Here is a 23,269-nt window from a genome sequence, read left to right on the forward strand (position 1 = left end):
CCCCCGTCTGGCTTCCTAGGGCTCCCATTGGCCCATCGGCCTTTTGAATAGTGCCCGGCGCTGTCGATTGGTTTTAAGACATGGCGCGTCCTCCCCGCCCCGCCCCACCTCGCGTCAAGGCCCGTGATGGGGGAAGAGGATCCCGGCGGGTGTGGCCGTGGTGCGGCCCAGAAGGCATATTTGAGCGGGCCTTATCTCAGCCGCCCAGGCACTCTTGTAGCCCGCTGACCGCGAGCATTCCCCGCCCTTTCCCTCCCGGCACTCGCCACAGTTGTCTGGCGATGCACAGTAGGGAAATTGGTGTGTGAAGTGGCTTGGCGAGAGATATAAAAGGGCTATAAAATAAATTTGCATAGTGATAACTAAAGATCAACTGACCGAGACTGAAAGTACTTCTTGCTAAAACACTATTACTGCTCTCCTTACCGTGTTAAAAGAAAAAAAAAAAAAAAAAAAACAAGACTCCAGGCCAAGCAGTGGCTACGAAGGCAATCTGGGGCTCCTTTGTCTTGGCGATGGCTGCACGTCGGTAGAAACTGACCGGGACCGCAGCTTGGGGGCAGTGGGGCCAGTGGGTGGGAGGGGGTTGGTAAAGAATGTCCAAGGGTTCCCTACAGCTCGCAGCGTTCCTAGGCCGACTGCTGTGAGGAGGGGGATTAACATTAAGTGGAGGTCCTGCAGAGATATGGTAGAAGATATTCAACAACGTGCGGCATGGAAGAGAAAATTCTGTGTCGTACACAGTGAGATGCCACTTGACGTGCATCCCACAAGTCTGGTTTTACTTGGCCTCCAAAATGCTGAATCATTACATTGTTAACTCCGAATCTGTTATGGATCCTAAACCTTTTTTTTTCCTCTCCAAGTTATCATTATTGGTTAGTTTGTTTCCTTCCTTTGAGGTCAAGAGTTTAAAGCAATCCATTGAGGTTCCCCATTTTGCAGTGTGGTTTTAATCAAAGTTTTTCTTAACCCAACTACTAGGTTAACCTAACTTACTAGGTAAATTTAAGTGAATTTCTATTTTGGAAGCACTATCCATTAAATTATAATAAGTAGGCTTTACCATTTATAGCCCAGCTTCGGGTGCAAGAGCTCTCATTTTCTCCCACTTAATAACTACAAAACACCCAGGTTTACTACCTCAAAAATAAGAAAAAAAAATACATTGAGTTTTCTCTGTCATTCACATCCAGTGTGAATGGGTTCATCAAAGACTTTCCCTAGAACAAATTCTGACATCAAATTGTCATTGTCATCAAATTTGCCCTGGGTGGAAATCTGAGCAATAGGAATGCACACTGCACTACAATGTCAGAAAACCTTTGTGATTTTTGGCAAAGACCTCAGCCTCAGTTGTCTTAGCCCTTAAGGTGAGATAGTATTAGTGTTACCTCATATTTTGCAGCAAATGACACAGAAATGAAAACACTGTAGCGGGTATGGGGGGACCTAAGATAGTAACTATTCCTAATAGCCATGAAGTGCTTCATTATTCCTTTCTCCTATCTTCTACACAGAACCAAGATTTCACTGGATTTCCCTTGAGGTACACATTTCCTGGATTTTTCCACTTATGAAATAAAAGAAGATTCATTAAAACACACACTTCATTTTAAAGGTCAGGTTTATAAAGTCTCATCATAACAAAATGAAATTAAAAGATCATAAATCACTAGAGTTAGCTTAGTTAACATTCTACCTCATAAATTTTTAAAGACATTCTTAATACAACTGCTTTTGACATCAGAGGAACTAAAGAATAATTATTGTTTATTTCTAGTTAGTGGATTGGAGCACATTTCAAAAAATCAGATGAATATCTAGGCTACTTTCTCAGTAAAGGAACTGTTGGTATTTTCCTCTTCCTTTTCTTTTTTTAAAGACTACCAAAAATTATGTAGATTTGGGAGTGGAGAATTTCCCACTTTAGTCCTCAGAGAGATACTTGTCAACCACAATTAGCCAACCGTGGATTTTCAGAATATATAAAAAGTCACTTGAAGAGCTGTGTCTTGGCATTGGTGTTAAAGTGGCCATCAGTGGCACGGTCCCCTTCTGCACTTACAAGGAAAAGGAGTAGTGGAGAAGCAAAGCCCATCAGCGCTGCCACTAAAACAGCCAAAAAACACACATGGGACCAGGAAACCAACCTTACATATGAAATACCAGAACTGCAGTGTGCTATCTTCTGTTGTGCCCATTATTGGGCTCTGCTTCCCAGAGGATCTGGACTATCATATGTATCAATAAAATTTTAATGCATTTTTTATCTAAGTATCTAAATCCTTTGAATCCTCCTCTAGTGCTTTTTTAAATATAAGACTGATGTACCTTCAGTCTTTTGGTCTATACTATTCTAAGTAAAAAATCTAACCCGCTCACCGAATTTAATCTTAAAACTTAAAGATCCTTCGTTCAGAAAGTAATTATTATTCAAACATTTTGTTTTTAACATTTGCTGATTAATAACTTTTTTAATAACTTTTTTTTAATTAGTGTAAAATTTGCTTCGATGTGTTGGGAGTCCTGAATTATTTTTCTGCAGCAAAAAGTTCACACTTCATAGCATGACATACAGGAAAGGGCTTCAGAAACCCTTGCCCTCGTAGATCTCTGCCGGGGTGAGCCCCTTCTGCTCCTTTTTATGCCTATCTTACCTTTCCCACTCACTTCACCCTCCATTTCTACAAAATTTCTAATGGGGCCACAGACATGTTGCTTGAATGCCTTCTCCCTTCTTCTGAGAATGGCCTTCTTGCTCATCCTCAGCAAAGCTTCCCCTGTCTCTCTGTCTGCATGGCACTTCCCACATACACCTGATGTTATGGGCATCCTGGAAGGCAGGAACCGTATTTTATTCCTCTTTGCATCTCTCCCCATTAAAGAAACGAATGATTAGTTAATTGTGAAACTGTGTCATCTATGCTCCTCTAAAAGCCGGACTAAGTAAATTCTCTCCCTCTTGGTCTAGTTACTAAGCTTCTACGAGGCTGCATTAAGGCAAGAAGCAATAGAACTTTCGCTGGCACTAACTGTCCCCACTAACTAGGGTAGATGAAGAAGCGTTCTGCCTTGGGAGCACAGCTTGACTGCCCTCCCCTCTGTGACTCCCTTGCCCCCTGCCACTGGTCCGGCTTCCTCGCCATCGCCATCCACTATGCTGGCTGCTCTTCCCTCTGCCTTGGTCTTTTTGTTTGTTTGTTTGTTTGTTTGGGTTTTTTCTGGCCGCACTGTATGGCACGCGGGACCTTAGTTCCCTGACCAGGGATCGAACCCGTGCTCCCTGCATTGGAAGCACAGAGTCTTAGCCACTGGACCACCAGGGAATTCCCCTCTGCCTTGGTCTTCATCTCTGCGCCCTCATCTCTTTTAATCCAGAATATGTTTCAATTAAGCACCTACTGTATGTTTCATGTGGGGTTGCACAACTGTGCCAACACAAACCATGCACAACACAGATGCATGGTTTGTGTTGGCACAGTTGCTAAACTGTGAGTCCCTGAGGGTAGCCTTCCACCCCTGCCTCCTACCCAGAGTCTGTCTGGGGCAGACTGGGGGCTCAAGTGTAGAACAGAGCGTACTCGTTTATGTAATATGTAATTGCCGTGTTGATTCGCTTCTAGCCAAAGCTAAGCCTTAGCCGTCAGTGGTACGGTTCAGTACTTACACTTCTCTTCAGTGATTGCTCCAACCCTCTCACTAAAACTGCTCCGTGCCCTCTAGGAAAAGTTGGGGAGCACCTGCAGTTGGCATCCAGGTGGTGGAGAAAGGGACAACGTGGGGGAGGGGACTAATGTGTCATGAGACCTTGCTGTGTGGAGAGCACTTCCATTCCTTATCTTATTTATGGCTCAAATCCACTCAGTGAAATACTTATCATTATCTCCATTTTTAGGATGACAAGGCTCAGGTCAACAAACTTGCACCAAGTCACACCCAGCAAATAAGTGCTGGAGCGGAAATTCTAACCCAGGTCTAAGGATTCCAGAGCATCTGGTCTTCCCACCACCTGAGCCCCCCTGGTCCCCGGGGCAGCCTCCTGGTTCTCCCGGCCATTAACTCCCAATTATGATATGACCCCACTGCCATATCAGCTGGACGTTTCACAGGCTGATCAGAATACGGCTCGTGGGCTTTTTGTCTACCTTTTGGGGTCACGGAACCCCTGTGACTATGCTCCTCTGAGCACACCTGGTGTGCAAACTTACCCTTGTCTCCACTTTTGATCCTTTCCGCCATGACTCTTTATTCTGATGCCCTAATTCTGGACTCTGTAAAATTGCCTGTATGTCTTCCTCTTCCTTCCTTCTTCTAAGGGGCCGTCTTAGAAAATTCACTTTGAGACAGCAAGAGCAGGATCGCTGTAATCTTTGTAGTATATTTACTACAGCATCCAGTGCAATTAAATCTGCTTAAAACATGTTTGAGGGCGATGAGGTAAAATATTTGAGATGAATGTTTAAAATCAGATTTGCAGAATTCTTTTAAATTTCTTCATTTTACTTGAGCAAGTGCATCCTAACTGATTGTACAACCTAAAACCTATTTGGAGCACAGTAGTGGATTATTTTTATTCAGAACACACACCTACATAAATGATGAACAATATATGTGAATATTATATCTATTAAAACAGATGAAATGTAATTGCAATATAGATGTATTTGAAAGCTGTACTGAATCAGCTTGAATAGCCATTAAACAACTCTAAATATTAGTTGACATGAATAGTTTGGCAGAAAAAAATTGCATCTTCATACTAAGTTACTTAAGATATTTCTTTGCTTGTTTATGTTTGATACAGAAGGCTAGGATCCCAGAGATAACCACTGCTATAGCAAAGCAAGTCATGGTACTCTGAACTGGAGTCTTCTCCAGGGTAAGTCACACTGTGGAACAAAATGCCTATTTTGCCTGTATGAGTACAGTTTTTACATACTTAGATTTCTGAAATCTCAGTAAAATAATCTTTTGTCTATGTAAGGTCGCAAAGGAAAGTTTATCTTGGACCATTCAGAATGATTCCATTTGTAAAGTACCAAAAGTACAAGATTATAAGCCTTCCCATAGCATTAACCTTCAAGATAGCATAACAGCAGCATCCATCAAAAATGTCATTTCTACAAATATACAGCCTTCCTTCTATTTTTTTTAATTTTATTTTTATACAATGATTTGGAATACTGTGGCTTTTTTATTTATTTATTTATTTATTTATTTATTTTTGGCTGTGTTGGGTCTTCGTTTCTGTGTGAGGGCTTTCTCTAGTTGTGACAAGCGGGGGCCACTCTTCATTGTGGTGCACGGGCCTCTCACTATTGCAGCCTCTCTTGTTGCGGAGCACAAGCTCCAGACGTGCAGGCTCAGTAGTTGTAGCTCACGGGCCTAGTTGCTCCGCAGCATGTGGGATCCTCCCAGACCAGGGCTCGAACCCATGTCCCCTGCATTGGCAGGCAGATTCTCAACCACTGCGTCACCAGGGAAGCCCCATCTTAACCAGTTTTAAGTGTGCAGTTCAGTGGCATTAAGTACATTCACATTGTTGTACAACTGTCATCGCCATTCATCTCCAGAACGTTTTTCATCTTCCCAAACTGAACCTCTGTACCCGTTAAATAATTATTTCCCCTTTCTCCAGTCCCTGGCAATCATCATTCTACTTTCTGTCTCTATTAATTTGACTATTCTATATACCTCATATAAGTGGATTCACAAAGTACTTGTCCTTTTGTGACTGGCTTAGTTCACTTTGAATAATGTCCTCAAGTTTCATCCACATTGTAGCATATGTCAGAATTTGCTACCTTTTTAAGACTGAATGATATTCCATTGTATGTATATACCACACTTTGTTTATCCATTCACCCATCGATGGACACCTGAGTTGCTTCCATCTTTTGGCTATTGCGAATATTGCTGCTCTGAATACGGGTGTAGAGGTATATGACTTCCTGTTTTCAATTTGGAGGGGTATATATCCAGAAGTAAAATTGCTGGATCATATGGTAATTCTATGTTAAATTTTTTCAGAAACCTCCATACTGTTTTCCATCGCAGTGTACCACCCACAGGGTACAAGCGTTCCAATTTCTCCACATCCTCACCAATGCTTGCTATTTTCTGGGGGTTTTTGGTTTGTTTGTTTTTGATGGTAGCCATCCTAAGGGGTGTAAGGTGGTACTACCAATGTTTTAATAAAATAAACATTTATGGCGGCATCTCTGGCAGTCCAATGGTTAAGACTCCATGCTTCCAATACAGGGTGCACAGGTAGGATCCCTGGTCGGGAACAAAGATCCCACATACCTCGTGGGATAAATAAATAAATAAATAAATAAATTTAAAAATATTTATGATTTTAAAATATTTTTATAATATCATATATGGTTTGTCAAGGTACCTTGGAAATTTTGATTCAGGATATGCCTATTAGATTAAAAATTATTGCGCTAAGAGACTAAGAGGTATTTGTGTCATGCATTTTTTTTTAAGTACAATACCAGGGGCTTCCCTGGTGGCGTAGTGGTTAAGAATCTACCTGCCAATGCAGGGGACACAGGTTCGAGCCCTGGTCCGGGAAGATCCCACATGCCGCGGAGCAACTAAGCCCATGTGCCACAACTACTGAGCCCATGCGCCACAACTACTGAAGCCCGCGCACCTGGAGCCCATGCTCCGCAACAAGAGAAGCCACCGCAGTGAGAAGCCCGCCCACTGCAATGAGGAGTGGCCCCCGCTCACCACAACTAGAGAAAAGCCAGTGCGTAGCAACGAAGACCCAAGGCAGACAAAAAAAAAAAAAAAAGTACAATACCAGTTAGTGTCGTATATAGTATAGATCAAAATTTTCTAACTTCTTTAGGCCAAGGCAAGAAAAATGTTTGCAAGTAAGTGACAAACTCTTCCCCTTTCCTTAGGAAAATATGACTTGAGTAGAGCTAAAATATAAAATATTAACAAGAGTAAATTAACACAAAAGCAACCTATTGCCTCAAGTTACTTTCATCTCAGGATAATTAATTCAAGGAGGAGGAGAATTGAGTTTCAACATATTTGCTCTTTCATGGGACTGTCCTTTGCAAAGCAAGGAAACATTTTTTCATTGGTGAATGTGTGCGTAGAGGCCGGTGAAGTGAGTTAACCAGCCCGGTTTCCGAGGAGGGAAGAGAAGTGTAAAAGCATGTTGGCTGTACATGTTTTGCAGGGTAAACTTTTTGGACACATAAGCATTTAAAGTCCAGAGCTACATCACCCTCTGGAATATACACAGGGAAATGATAGCTAAGAGGCAGGATGGTTCCCTTTCTGTTCCAAGAACCCATGGTTAAAAGAGTCAGAGGATTACTGATTTGGCAGGATGGAGTCCCACAGAGAATGTGGATTTCAGAGACTGGAAGACCTGCACTTGAATCCTCACCTCTCCACCTACACTTCAGACCTCAGGCCCTTAAATATTATCTTCAGACTGTTTATCTATAAAATGGGGAAAATAGGGCTTCCCTGGTGGCGCAGTGGTTGAGAGTCCGCCTGCCGATGCAGGGGACACGGGTTCGTGCCCCGGTCCGGGAAGATCCCACATGCTGCGGAGCGGCTGGGCGTGTGAGCCATGGCCGCTGAGCCTGCGCGTCCGGAGCCTGTGCTCCGCAACGGGAGAGGCCACAACAGTGAGAGGCCCGCGTACCGCAAAAAAAAAAAAAAAAAAAAATGGGGAAAATAATACCCATCGTTCACAGCGCAGTTGTGAGGTTTAAATTTAACAATAAGCAATCACTAAATAGTTCTGATTCATTAATTTATTAAGTCATTCATTCAGCAAATATGTATGAAACTGTTATGATGGAAGAAATTTGAAGACAAAACTTAAAACAAATTTTACAACAAATTCCAGTAGTGCCTGGAATTTTTATGTTTATCTAAATGAGATATAAGTTCATAGCAGGAAAGGGGATGAAGTACACTGCCTTTTTTTTTTTTTTTTTTTTCCCAGTACGCGGGCCTCTCACTGCTGCGGCCTCTCCCGTTGCGGAGCACAGGCTCCGGACGCACAGGCTCAGCGGCCATGGCTCACCGGCCCAGCCGCTCCGCGGCATGTGGGATCTTCCCGGACCAGGGCACAAACCCGTGTCCCCTGCATCGGCAGGCGGACTCCCAACCACTGCGCCACCAGGGAAGCCCAAGTTCACTGCTTTTGAGGAACAAGCCTTTCCAACAAGGATCCACATGGCAGTCTGGAATTAGACTGCCTGGAAAAGTTAGTGGAGCCAGCTAGCTATGGTTCAGAACACAGCCTCCCACAAGAAGGAGACTGAGGTTCCAGTTCCCTGAATTAACACTTTGGGCTGGAAAATCATCACCCAATCCCTGAGAGCAGTGACACTGGACTGACTACTTTATAACCAGATAAGTTCTTTGGCGTCCCTAAAACAGCTTAGAGTAACTAACTTGGAAAAATGTCTTTCCTAGAGTTTGGAAATACCTCAAATCCAAAAATATCCTCCCCCTGCCCCAAATACTTGTATTGCTGGTGATTTTGCAATCACCAGGTGATTCTAAAATGCCAGGGACCGTGAAGAAAGTCTCTCAAATTACTTGAGCATGCTCTTTGCCCACCACATACAAACCAAGGCCTCTACCTCGTCCTCTGCCTTTACGTTGATTTGGCAAGGAATACTCACTGAGTTCACACCAGGGCCTTTAAGAGCTTACCAACAGGTCGGTGTTCCCTCAGGACTGATGATCTGGGTCCAGAAGGAAAGCACTCGCCTCAGGTAGAGAGAGGAGGACATGGGACGTGGTACATACCAGCTCCGGCAATCCGACTTAGGGCTCCTGAAAATCACATGGCCATCGAAGCCCATGTTGACATGAACTTGCTTTGCCTGGCCACAAGCTCAGCAGTGTTTCATGACGAGTTTCTCTCCCTGTCGGAAAGATTTGGATCATCTTTCAATGTTTTCTCCGGTTGCCCATGTGCCAAGTGTTAGAAATTCTGAATACACTTAATTAATAACTAATGACACCCCCGAACTCCCTCTCCTGGCTCTGTGTCAGCCAGCTGTGGCAGGGGAGAATTCTGCTTCTACTTCTTCCACGAAGAGAACAACTTATAATCCACAAACCAAGAGGACGGAGCAGAGGGTGTTTAAAAAGTAGCTAGAAGTTGATGGACTGCCAGGTTCACTTTCAAGGCAGAAGTCTGGATTGTCTGTGTGGTTCCTGGCACAGGTAAGTGATGCACAGCTCAGGAGCCCTTCTAGAACCGTATCGCAGTGAACAGATGAAACCGAAAGCAAAGGCGCTGGAAACTTCTCTGTTTGTCATGCACCTAAGGAGTTCAGAGAGAATAAAACAGTATCTGACCCCCTTTGTTTTGTTTCAAGTTTCTAAATAGGAAGAACAAAAAAGGCTTGATTCACATGACAATCACTCCAGCATGACAGGGCCTGGAGGCACCATCTTTGTCCCAAGGAGGAGGAAAGGGCTGGCCATCAAAATGTTTTTGGGAGCACTGCAGAGAGTGCCCTGCCTGGACCGGCCAGAGCCCTCAGAGAGGGCTGTCAAGTATAGATGGGCTGTCAGGTGTCGATGGAGGGCTGTCACATGTGGATGAGGCCCAGCACTGCCATCAGAAGGGCATGTCTTGGCTAACAAAGACTTAATGCTGCATGTCCCCCCTCGTAACTGGTATCAACACGTCAGTGAGCGTGATGTGTGTGCTGGCCTCTAACTCCAAACTGAAGTTGTGCACCGTTTCATCATTTTAGTGGTCTTTGTGTCCTAGCCTTGGTATAGGCTCATGGTATAAAGATTTGTTGGATGGATAAGAAAACAAAACAAACAAAAACACTTGGGCGGGGCTTCCCTGGTGGCGCAGTGGTTGGGAGTCCGCCTGCCGATGCAGGGGACGCGAGTTCGTGCCCCAGTCCGGGAGGATCCCACATGCCGCGGAGCGGCTGGGCCCGTGAGCCATGGCCGCTGAGCCTGCACGTCCGGAGCCTGTGCTCCGCAGCGGGAGAGGCCACAGCAGTGAGAGGCCCGCATACTGCAAAAAATAAAAATAAAAAAATAAAATAAAATAAAATAAAATAATTAAAAAAACACACTTGGGCGGACGAAAAAAGAGTAAGAAAGAATGAGAAGAACAGAGGAAGAAAATGTACCACCGTGGAGGGGTGACGTTGGTTGCTATGGTGACGTGGACCTATTGGCCCGGAGAGTTTCCTGACGGTCAGGATCTGCCCAAGTCACTCTGCAGTGGCGCTGTCCCTCAGCATGCTGTACCCTCACCTGGGGTGGGAGGTGGCAGATTGCTGGCTGCTTGCAGGGCCACACCACAGAAGTGTTCAGCGGTGGGAGTTGGGGTTGTATATCCTGGCATGATTATTTTAAAGGATATACTGGAGGGGAGAAAAAAATAGGGAAATGTGAAGAGTTAGGCCAGTGCTTGGACCTGCCCTCCGTCCTGCGCACAGTAATGCGGCAGCCCACTGCAGGCCAGCCAATATCTGTGAATACAAAGATGTATGATCTTCCTAACACTTATTAAAACTCCAGGGTTTCTCTGGTGGCACAGTGGTTAAGAATCCGCCTGCCAATGCAGGGGACACGGGTTCGAGCCCTGGCCCGGAAAGATCCCACATGCCACGGAGCAGCTAAGCCCATGCATCACAACTACTGAGCCTGCGGCGCTCTAGAGCCCCACGAACCACAACTACTGAGCCCACACGCCTAGAGCCTGTGCTCCGCAACAAAAGAAGCCACCGCAATGAGAAGCGCGCGCACCCCAACGAAGACCCAACACAGCCAAATAAATAAATAAATTTATTTTTAAAAATAAAAAATAAATAAAAATAAAACTCCACTAAGTGCCGGGATCTTGTGTGCAGATAGCTCTATTAATCCTTCCAACAGTCCAATGAGGTGGGAACATTATACCCATTTTGCAGGTGAAGAAACTGAAAAAAAGGGCTGACTGACTTGCCAGGTTGACACAAGGAGTAAGTGGGAAGAGCTGGGAAGAGAAACCAAGAGTGACTCAGAGCTCATGGTTACCTACAAGGGGCTAAGAGAGGCCAGCCAAGAGCAGCTGAAATCCCAGCTGGTTCCCAGAGAGTTGGGACAGGGCACAAGATGTCCTTGGTGGTAAGTCTGCCCCACCCCCTCAGAACCAGTAATTATATACCCAGTGAGAGTGGTGGCTTGATGTGGGTGTTGGCTCATGAACTGTAGGCACCAGGAAAGCTAGGACTTGTCATGTGACCTCATTATCCATCCCCTTTGCTGGCAACCAGGGCTGTGCACAGGGTGGTGAACACACCCAATCAGTTGCTTGCTGTTTGCGCAGCTGTCTTTTTAGGCTGTGCTCTTTGTAACAACAAAAAAACAGCCCCCTGCAGGGCTATTTGATGTCACAAACACCCAGTCTCCAAACTCTTCATATCTGCTTCTATCAGAAGCTCTTTCTTTTACACCTCCCCTGGGAGCCTCAGCTACACCACTAAGGGAAAAAAGAAATACAAGAGATAGAAGATCAACATCTTTATGCATAAGAGTAGAGTTAATCCATATTTCATTCCTAAAGGCTGCAGTTTATGAGATTGGCTGGGATTTGTTACATAAGTAATTGCAGTTTGTTCTGAAGATAAGGCAATTCTGAGTCGGTGACCAGGCTGGGGTGTCCATCTCACAGAGTCCCCTGGCTATTGTTCAGGGTTTGCTTTTGATTTCATTTCATGGAATAAAAGGTCGTTGCAGACCCAACACGTGAACAGGAAGTGGGCAGGGCTTGTTGCCCTGCCTGGTGGTTCACGAGAGGAGAAACACAGAGAAGTCATAACCTCTGCGGTTTGGTGTGTGTTGCAACGTGAAAACCCGGAAGCTTATCTTAGAGGAAGGTGATGGGTCAAAGTCGGTAATGAACTGGAGCCTTTACTGTTGGAAGCTTAGGAGGGGAGCGAGTCTTGTCCTCCAGAGGAGCACCCAGGTCCTGGCACCTGATAAAGAGTCCCCAAAGTGTAACCCTGTCCCATCAGAATGGGAGAGTCAGAAGAGTGTTTACAAGAATGCAATTTGATTTTTTAAAAAATAGTTTGATTTTCTCTAAAAATTAACAGCCCTCCTTATGGTTTGACTTGAGTGAGAAGCACATGGGTCAGTGGTGATAGAAGATGGAGGAGACATGGGTGCCCCGTCCCTCCCCACCCCGTGTCTCAGGGCATTTCAGTGGCTTGAGCCAACCTGCCTGTTTAAGCCTGTGGATTTGCTTGATCTTGAAAACCTGCCAGGTAGTCTCACAGATGGTCAAAAATTGCCACCTGGATCGGTGCTAACACAAATGCTAGAAAATACTGCTTACAGGCTAGCCAGGAAAACTTTTTACCGGAAAATTGCTTGAGAAGAGACCACAGGGTTTCAGTGAGGACATGCCATTTAAGGATAGAAATACTGAAGTTTCATGAAATGGGACGTCCTGATGGAGCCACAAGAAGACATACTCTCTGACAGTCACATCAAAGGCATCCTGAGGGCACAGGCGGTGTAAACCTCACTGGCTCCCAAGGTTTCAGGGACCCATCAAGGGGGAGAGAAAACAGCCTCCCTGCAGCTCTCTGCCACCTGCTACCCCTGGCTCAGCAGGTAAATAAGACTGGAAAAGCAAGACTGGGAGTGGTTCTACCATGCTTATTTGAGGAAATGTCTGAGTGTCAGCTGTCAACATAGTTCCTCCCAAGTTTCTCAACATTCTAAGATTAGACACCTTTAACTCATTTCCAAGCACACCCCCAAGGCGGACTATGTTGGCGGTTCCCCGAGAGAAGCCCTTGCAGGTTGGTGCCCCTGGAGGACTGGCAGAGGCTGTGTCACCTGTCCAGACTGCGGTCCCCCAGAGTGAACAGCAGAGTCAGTTTGATCTTAATTAGCATTCGGGATATGAATATAAATACCCAGCTCCCAAGACAGGGAGTCAGCCCAGGAAAACCCCAGGATGTGGAGTTCTCAGGGGTTGGGGGCAGGCTGGCCTCCAAAGGCCACACAGAGCTCTGCAGCGAGCCAGGGTCACGGCTCACCTCTGTCCAGCCACGCCGGATGTTTCCGGAAGCCCCCTCCCAGCTTTGGCCCTCCTGGCTCTGTTTGGTTCCTGAGAACAAAGAGAAGAGCTGTGGGTGTGACCGGGCCCGAGACACATGGGAAAGCCATTGCTGGCTCGGCTGACTGATGTCAACACACACCGGCCCTAAAGCTCCAGGAAGACGGCGCCATTTTGCATAGAGTGGAGGGAATATTTTGATACAGGTGGAGGGGACTATGTCTGCAGAGACCCTAGTTCCCAGACTTTGGCATATGGCCGAAGGGACCTCCTGGGGTGGGGGGCATGCTAGGGAGCTGGTGAGCAGGGGGTCTTCTGCCTCAGGCGGCCTCTGCTCTTCCCCCTCTTTGGGTTCCTGTTTGGACAGGACATTAGGTCTGTCACAACCACAGGCACTGGTTGGGCTCTGCTTCCCTTGGAAGGACATCCTGCCAAGTCGTTCCTGTAGCGTTTGGGCAAAGGCCCCTTCCCAGGGGCAGTACTCATTCTGTAATTAAAATGTTGCATTTCAAAGACACTTCTAGTGATCCAAAATTTTGTTGCCAGAAAGAAAATGATATAGTTGGCACCCCTGAGGCACTGCATGGAGGGCCTTCTGTACAGTGCCTGTACCATGAGCCCACAGTAAGGGGCACACCCACCTCAGGACGCTGGAGAAAGGGCTTCAGGCATCTTGCAGATTGATAGCGGACAGATGTTCACTCATTCGAGACATCACCTCCAGAGCACCTGTGGTTTGCAAGCACTGTGCTAGGGCCAGGCCACAGCCCAGTGGGAGAAACAATGGGGCCCAGAGAGGGGCGTCCAAGTCAGGCCCAGCAAGCGGTGGGTGGGAGGGAGGGCATCCTTGCAAGCAGTCCCCTGAATGGAGGGGGCCGGGACTGAACTTGGAAGGATTCCTACTGCACTTGGTATTTAGAACAGGGAGAGGCCGCTTTCCTCTCTCTGCCTTCTCTCCTTTTCCTTCCTTCCTTGTCACCCCATTTCCACACTACCCCACTGAGTCTGCCTCCAGGAAGACACTAATCCCTGCCCTCCCAGGACCCAGGGTCTCCCTGGGGCTGTGAGGCATCTCCACTGCCCCTCCCTCATCTGCTGCCCTCTGATCTGGCCTTGACCTCCCTCCCCAGATTAGGGGCTGGTCTGGAATTGAGCACACACCACGGTGCAATGGTGGGCAGTCACAGCTGGTCAGTCTTGCTTTCTGTTCCTTCTCATCCAAAGATTCGGAACAGTACCCACTATACAGGGCCTTCCTCCCAGTATTCAAAGCATCACCATGTGGTCTGATTTCGTTTATCCTCCCAATGGAATTGGACTTGGTTCTGGGAACATGATGCATTTTATTCAGTATTTTATTGACCAAAAGCATCTCTTTGGAATCAGGAGATCTTTGGAAACCCACAATGTTCAAGGAAAACATTCAGCCGTCTTAGACACATCTCTGTCATTAGCCTCTGGACTTTTTATTCCTTTAGCCCAGAATAATATTTATTCTTTGCTTCATCTGACTGAATCACAGTGGATATTTATACCTTGAACCAAGCACACAGCAGAGAATGCGAGGCTTGGGGGATTTTTGCAAAGCTGTCCTGGTTAAGGGTCTTGCAATTCTCCCAGAAGTTTATTGCCCCGGTGTAAATCTGACTCGGAGATTTCTCACAGCTCTCCGTTCTCAAAAGCCTCTCATCCTCTGGCACTTGGACCCGAGCATTCGGCTATTCGACAGCGGGATAAACACGTGAAGGGCACTGCCCTCCTGCCCCCTAGGGTCTGGCCCCGCTGCCGCCGTGATCAGAGGTTTGCAGCCAGACCTTGGCTTCCCTCCCTTCCCAGCCCCCAGCTTCCATCCTGTCCCTGCCAGAGATTTAAGGAGAAGGAAGCTCAACCCACTTGGTTTTCAGCTTGTCTGTCCACCCTAGGGAGGAAAGGAAGAGTCATTTTAGTGGGGGAGGCCAGGGTCAGCCCTTGCAGGGTCTGGTATCTGGCCGGCCTCTGGGGTCCAGCCCCTCCGTCTGTCTGGCTGTTCCTTATGGTGTCTGAGGCCTCCTGCCTGGGGTGCCCGCTGTTTGTGCAGCCTGAGAACAGATCTGCCCCTCCTCACTCTGTGCCCCAGGAGCCTCCCTCAGACTAGGAATTCTAGAAACACCCTTTCTGTAAAGCTGAATGAGTGAAGCAACCCGCAACAGGGTGGAGAGCTGAGATTGCAGGGCTGTATCTGAGGAACAACAAATGTGACCTTTCTTGTTTTCAGCCTCTGCATTTGCCTGGAGCTCTGCTTAATTCAACCTTTTCTTTTCTTTTCTTTTTTTTTTAATGGGGAGGGGAAACACTCCATTTTCTCAATCCAGTTAAAGAGGCACCTGTATGCCACTGGGCTGGGCTCACCTGTCAAGCTCACAGGATGGGGAAGAACCCATCCTTGTCCCTGCGGAATCTGCCCTCTCGACTGAGGTCCGGAGAAAGGAGGAAATGTGGGGTGCAAGTGCCCGACCACAGGGGGTGTGTAGCTCAGGGCACAGATACCCTTCTTGCCTAGGCCCACCTCCATGCTGTCCCCAGGCCCCCGTGGAGGACTTTGGGGGAGGGTGAGCCTGCAGGAGTCATTCTGCAGCTGCATCCCACGCTAGAGCACAGGGCTCTGGGAGCGGTGATTTGGGCCCCTCTGCCTGCACCCTACCTCTCTCAGGAGTCTCAGTGCCTCTCTGGGACCTTGCATCCAGGTTCTTCAAGGTCTGTACTCTCAAGGTAGGGTGTCATTCCCATTTTACAGATGAGGACAATCAGATTCAAAGAGGTCAAAGCGACGTGCCCAGGTTCACACAGTTGGAAGGCTGCAGAGCCAGGCCTCAGCCCTCCTGCCTCAAGGGAGCCTGGCCCTCCTGTTATGCAGTGCTGTCCCCACCACAGTGAGAGGGCTCCTGTGCTGGGGACATGCCAGCAGAGGTGACAGGAGCAGCAGGGGTGACAGGAGCAGGCAGCGTTCGTTCGAGATGGGCCTTGAGGGGTGGGCAGGATTTCAGCAGATGTAGAAAAGGTGGGAAGAGGGCAGAGGGCACAGAGAGAGTGAGAGAGACAGGAAGTGCAGGCCAGGCCTCAGGGGAGGCTGATGGTCCAGGAGGAGCCCAGGTCATCTGAAGAGGCAGCCTCTGGGTCTGACCCGCCTGTCCCCTCTGGGGCAGGACAAGCTCCTGAGGCATAGCTCACCATTAGCCAGTGCAACTCCAGCTTTACCAACGGTCCCAGCCAGAGCCTTCGGCTTTATGTCAGGGGAAGGTCACAGTGGCCCATATAACCTCACTCTGCTACACCGCTATGGGCAGCGGCCCTCTCTGAACTGTGGTCTACGCAGTAAGGACCTTTGCAGTAATTTGCAAGGAGAAAAAAAAGTGGCTTATGCAAAAAACAAAAAAGGAAATTACTTTCTTGGTGCCTTTTGGGGAGGGGCAGGCATAGATCTGGTACTTCCAATAGAGCTTGATCCGCTAATACATTACAAAACCCATTCTACCAAAGTTGGTTCTCACCTGATTTGGGGAACCTGGAGGAGAGATAATGACCTTGAAAATGTGCAGCCCTCTCACCATGGCCTGAGGACAGGCTGGGACACCAGGCCTGCCTGCTAGAGCAGCCAGCTGCTAACCAAGCCAGAGGATGGGCACAGATCATGCCATAGGGGAGCCACACTTGAATTTCAGGGTCAGAAGGTGAGAGGTCAAAGCAGGGTGTCAGGACAAGGTGGGATCAGGCCCTCGGCACCCTAAGCAACCGATCGGGTGGGACGCAGTGTAACGCATCCGCCTAAATCTCAAGTTTCCATCTTTTCTCTACAGTGGCGCCACTTTGAAAGGGGCCGGTGGTAGGATCCCTCAGTTGCTTTTTTGTCCTTTCCTTCTCTAGCATTCAAATGATTCCAGAGCCCCAATTTTGCCTTGTGCAACCCACATCAATCCAAGTTAAAAAGACTTCCCGGGCTTCGCTGGTGGTACAGTGGTTAAGAATCCACTTGCCAATGCAGGGGACACGAGTTCGAGCCCTGGTCCAGGAAGATCCCACATGCCGCGGAACAACTAAGCCCGTGCGCCACAACTACTGGAGCCCGCGCGCCTAGAGCCGGTGCCCCACATCAAGAGAAGCCACCGCAAGGAGAAGCCCGCACACCGCAACGAAGGGTAGCCCCTGATTGCCGCAACTAGAGAAAGCCCACGCACAGCAACAAAGACCCAATGCAGCCAAAACTAAAGAAATAAATTCATTAAAAAAAATAGATTTCCCCAGAGAATGTTTTCTCCTGTAAGACTGTAAAATACGAGCTCACCACGTCATCCCCTACCTGCATCTTCCCTTCTCTGCCTCAGCTGCTGAATTAGGGGCAGCTGGGGCTGCCTGGTCCTCTGTCTTGTGCAAATAAGAGAAAAAAAATAAAACAAAACAAGGAACATTCCTGGGGCAGATGCAGCCCCCCATCAGGGTACGAGGTCTGAAGCAGGGCACACACAGGCTGGATTTCAGCACCCACTGCATCTCACCCAGGAGCCCTTGGACAGGGCACAACCTTCAGAGTTGTCCGTGGCACTTTTGGTAGGTTATAGGAAGGGGAAGGTCCCCGACCCCAGCACACCAGCACTCAGAGGGGAGGCGGAGAGAGGGGGCTGATCCCTCTGGCACCCCCTCCCCAAGGTAAGAGACTCCACTGATGGAGAGAAATATAATTGTCATTAAAACAAATCATCAGGTTTTTTTTATTTGGCAGAAGCATGGCACTCTGTAGCTTTCAGGGAGTGGTCACCCTCAGTTTCTCTTTTGATCATCTCAGAAAAACCTGTCGGGTAAAGGGGCAGATATTTCTCACTTCCTTTTTACAAATAAGGGAGCTGGGATCTAAGGGGCTGATTTGCTTATCCTCATCTCATGGCTAGCTGGAGGCACAGTCAGAGCTATAAGCCAGGCTTGTTGAAATCGAATCCAGGGCTCGTATATTTGTTTCTATTCTGTGTTAAAATAGAAATATCTGACCTGTCAGGAAATCCTGTTAGCTTTACCTCCAAAATGCTGCCTATCCAGAACCTGACCACTTCTCATGCCCTCACTGCCACCATCTCTTGCCTGAATTACCGTAACAGCCTTGTAACTGATCCCCTGCATCTGCCCTTGCCCTGAAGGCTGCTTGCCACACAGCCACCAATTGATGTTCTCTTCTTAAAACTTGAGGACAGGTCATGGGTCTGCTTCAGACCTTCCGGTGGCTTCCCTTCTTTCACAGTGGTGCAGAAGGCCACGCCCACACCCTTCACTGGCCTCATCCCCTGACATCCCCCCTCCGCCCACTCAGCTCCAGCCACTCTGGCTTCCTAGCTGTTGGCTTCCACCGCAGGACCTTTGCACATGCTGCCTTCTCTGCCTGAACATCCTCCAGCACTGCCGGGTGCTCTCTCTCTCTTCTTCAGGTCTTACCCCAATGTTACTTTCCCAGTGAAGTCTTTCTTGACCACTCCGTTGAAAATGACCGCTCCCCACCACCCCATACTTCCTTTCCTTTTCTCCAGAGCCCTTTCCGCCCGTGTCACTCCATTCATCAGTTTTTCCAAGCTAGAATCGTTCCTGCAAGGCAGGGAGTTTGTCTGTTTTCCCAACCCTAGAACAAGGCATAGCAGGTGCTCCCCAAATGCTAAGGGAGTGAAAGACTGAACACACTGCCCTGGTGCGTGAGGCAGCTTGCTGTCCTTTCTTCACAAGGACAGATGCGGTGGTGGTGTAATAAGATGCCCTCTGAATAGCAAGTGTGGAGAAAGAAAAGTCTCCCTTCCTGGAGTGGTGGCCTTTGCAGCCAGTCCCCACCATTCAGTTACTTCCTCACCCAGCGCCGAGTAATGTAACCTGATGACCTTTTGGAGACCCACACCTGAGAGACTCTTTTGTTAGGGCAGAACCGTATCTCCTGGAACCTTTTTTTTTTTTTTTAATTTATTTGGCTGCGTTGGGTCTTTGTTGCTCTGCACGGGGTTTCTCTAGTTGCAGCGAGCGGGGGCTACTCTTCGTTGTGGTGTGCAGGCTTCTCATTGCGGTGGCTTCTCTTTTTGCGGAGCACGGGCTCTAGGGGCGTGGGCTTCAGTAGTTGTGGCTCACGGGCTCTAGAGCGCAGGCTCAGTAGATGTGGCACACACGCTTAGTTGCTCCGCAGCATGTGGGATCTTCCCGGACCAGGGCTCGAACCTGAGTCCCCTGCATTGGCAGGTGGATTCTTAACCACTGCACCCCCAGGGAAGTCCTCCTGGAACATTTATTTATTTATTTATTTATTTATTTATTTATTTAATTTTAATTTTTATTTTTTGCATTACGTGGGCCTCTCACTGTTGTGGCCTCTCCCGTTGCGGAGCACAGGCTCCGGACGCGCAGGCTCAGCGGCCATGGATCATGGGCCCAGCCGCTCCGCGGCATATGGGATCTTCCCGGACCGGGGCACGAACCCGTGTCCCCTGCATCGGCAGGTGGACTGTCAACCACTGCGCCACCAGGGAAGCCCTGGAACACTTATTTTAAATTTTAAAAAAAGTTTCTAGGAACTGTGCCTGTCAGAAATCTTCAAACTCCCCTTGCTTTGTCCCCACTTGTCAGACATGCTCTGGGGAGAGGAGAAGACAAAAATGAGGCCAGGAAAGGAAACAGGCGTGGCTTGGATGGAGGACCGGGGGTAAGTGGACCTCTTCCTCTTCCCTGAGTGGCGCCCCCTTGGGGATGAGGAGGGCTGGGCCAGCCGCCCCGGCAGCCTAAAGCAGCAGCCACTCAGAAGCCCCGGAGCAGGTACCTCTCAGCACGGAGCCCCCAGATCCTGTGCTGCTCTTAGGGTCCCTGCTGCCTGGATTCGGGGGGAACGGGGGCTTTCAGGTGCCAGGAAGAGACAGTAAAGCAGTGGAATAAGACAATAAAACCCAGCATATGTCCTCACAACCAGGTGGAGAGGCAGATGCCTAAAGGGCTGGTCAAGGGCAGTGGTGGATGGCAGAGGAGCCAGGGGGCAAGGTGAGGTGAGGAGCCAGGGGGCAAGGTGAGGTGAGGAGCCAGCACTTCCTCCCCAGCAGCTCGGCCCTCGGGACCCCCCACTGAGGCCTTGATTTCCTTGATCGATTTAATAAAAACATGCTTCACAGCATGTTTCCCATGTTCACAGCAGCATTATTCCCAACAGCCGAAACATGGAAGCAACCACTGTCCCTGGACAGACGGATGGGTGAACAAAATGTGGTCTATACATACAGTGGAATAGGATTCAGCCTTAAAAAGGAAGGAAATTCTGACACATGCTTCAACATGCACGAACCTTGAGAATATTAGGTCAAGTGAAATATTGCCAGTCACAAAAGGACAACTACTGTGTGATTCCACTTATACGAGGGGTCTAGTCAAATTCATAGAGTCAGAAGGTAGAATGGAGGTTGCCAGACGCCAGCGGAGGGGGGAATGGGGAGTTGTTTAGTGAGTGTGCAGTTTCAGTTTGAGATGACATGTTCTGGAGACGGACGATGATTATGATGGTTGCACAGCAACATCAATATACTTAATGCCATTGAACTGTACACTTAAAATGGTTAAAACGGAAAAATTTTTTTTTTGGCTGCACTGCACGGGGTTGTGGGATCTTAGTTCCCAAGCCAGGGATTGAACCCGCGCCCCCAGTAGGGAAAGCACGGAGTCCTAACCACTGCACCGCCAGGGAAGTCCCTTAAAATGGTAAATTTTATTTATATTTTACCACAATTAAAAAATGGGGGAAAAAACACTTCAAAATTCAGCTGCTTAGGAGAATGTGTGTTTGGATGCATTTTCCCTGCAAAATCTAATGGCCAGGTATTTATTTGGGGGAGGGGCATAGCACAGTGATCAAGAGCATCAGTTTCAGAGACATATTTCCTGAACTGAGACTCCCAGCTTCTCACCTGGCAGGCATGTGACCTTGGGAAAGTCAGTGCCTCATTTCCTCAGCTGTAAAATGGGGATAATGATAGTACTTACCCCATAAGGCTTGTTATAAAGGTAAAATGGGGTAATGCATTAAGCGCTCGGCACAGCTCCTGACATATAGCAAATCCTCCAAACAAATGTTCACTCTCATTAAAGCTATATATTGTGCATAAAAGAACACAGGACTTCACAGGAAAAGCAGTTACCCAATCCGGCACTCTTAGAAATGTGCCACACAGTCTAAAGTTTGGACCAAACAGAACACCCATCAGAAGTCAGCAATGCTCCATCATACAAAGGGGTGTCTCTTTATTTTAACAGTTGCTGGGAATCAGGGTCAGTAACTATAGATTTAGTAGCAGTTGATGGAGCACTGTCAGTTGAGTCAACATATATTTACTGAGAACTTGTTTTGGGCACTGGAAACAGATGGGAACAAACAGAGCACCCCCACCCTCAGGGAGTGTGCATTCTAGTGGGAGAGTGAAGGAGCCCCCCACTCCTTGGTGAGTCATAATAAAACAAGTTACATCATGAAAACATGTACAAGCAGGAGACGATAACAAGAACACAACTAAAATAAAAATAGTCATTTTTGGAAGAAGATGTGGCTCAAGTCAGCTTAGGACGCCCTGACAGGCAGACCATGCCCGAGGTTGGCTGAGAGGATTATAGAATGGTATAGCCACTTTGGAAAATAGTTTGGCAGTTCCTCAAAAAGTTAAACATAAAGTATGACCTCCAGGTATATAGGGAAATAAAAACATATGTCCACACAAAAACAGTACACAAATTTCATAGCACCATGATTTGTCATAGCCAAAAGGTGGAAACAATTCTTTGTTGTTCAATTCATCATCCAGTGAATGGATAAACAAAATGTGCCACACCCATACCATGGAATATTATTTGGCCATGAAAAGGAATAATAACCTGCTACATGGATGAACCTTGAAAAGATCACACTAAGTGAAAGAAGTCAGTCACAAAAGACCACATATGGTATGATTCCATTCATATGCAATGTCCAGAATAGGGAAATCTATAGCAACAGCAAGGAGATTAGTGGTTGCCTACGGCTGGGGGTGGAGGAAGAAGTGGGCCTGTTAATGGGCTCAGGGTCGTTTCTTTTTGGGGCCATGAAAATGGTCTAAAAATGGTTGTGGAGATGTTTGCACAACTCTGTGAATATACTAAAAACCACTGAATATACATTTTAAACGAATGAATTATGTGGTATGTGAATTATATCTCAATAAAGCTGTTATATATATATTTTTTAAAAAGGAATTTCCAGCTGGACTGGCGTAGAGGGAACATGGAGGGCGAGAGAGTCTATTGCAGCAGTTCAGGGCAGAAATAATGAAGGTCTGAGTCAAGGCTGTGGTCATGAGGGTGGAGAACAGGGGCCTGAATGTGGAGACGAGCTAGAGCCCACAGGGTTGTGTGTGTGTGTATTTTTGTCATTCTCGTTGGAAGGGAGCTAATAACAGCTCGTATTTATTGAGCGCCTTCTGTATGGCCGCGACCCATGGAACATCTCCTTTGTTCCTCACTGTAACTCTCTAAGAAGGGCTGTTTTTATTCTGGGAAACTGAGGCACAGAGGGATTCAGGAATTTGCCAGGCTAACACAGGATGTGGTGGAACTGGAATTTGCGCCAAGTGGTTCGACTCTGAAGCCTCATTCCTCTAACCCCCGGGCTTCTGGGTGGGTTAGCTGGAGGAGGGGATGTCTCTCTCTGAGAGATGAACCGGTTTACAAGGCAGAAACAGAGACACAAATGTAGAGAACAAACGTTTGGACACCAAGGGGAGAAAGGGGGTTTGGGATGAATCGGGAGATTGGGATTGACATATATACGCTACTATGTATAAAATAGATAACTAAGAAGAACCTGCTGTATAGCACAGGGAACTGTACTTCGCTGTACGGTAGAAACTCACGCAACATTGTAAAACAACTATACCCCAGTAAAGAAAGAAAGGGAGGGAGGGAGGAAGGGAGAAATACTGTGGGAATCACCAGGCACATATCAGGTGGCAGAGAAAGTTTGAATTACCTATATATTAGGACCAAACCGGGACAAGCTAGAGCATTCCAAACTTGGAACAAGGGGTCCTATATAAAATTAATATTTAAACCAAATTATATATAAACTATATACAGTTTTTCAAAAAAAAAAAGAATACTGACAGAGGGGCAAGGATTTGGGGG

This window comes from Mesoplodon bidens (assembly GCF_964165515.1).
Source record: "Mesoplodon bidens genome assembly, chromosome: 2".
In the NCBI taxonomy this organism is placed as follows: Eukaryota; Metazoa; Chordata; class Mammalia; order Artiodactyla; family Ziphiidae; genus Mesoplodon; species Mesoplodon bidens.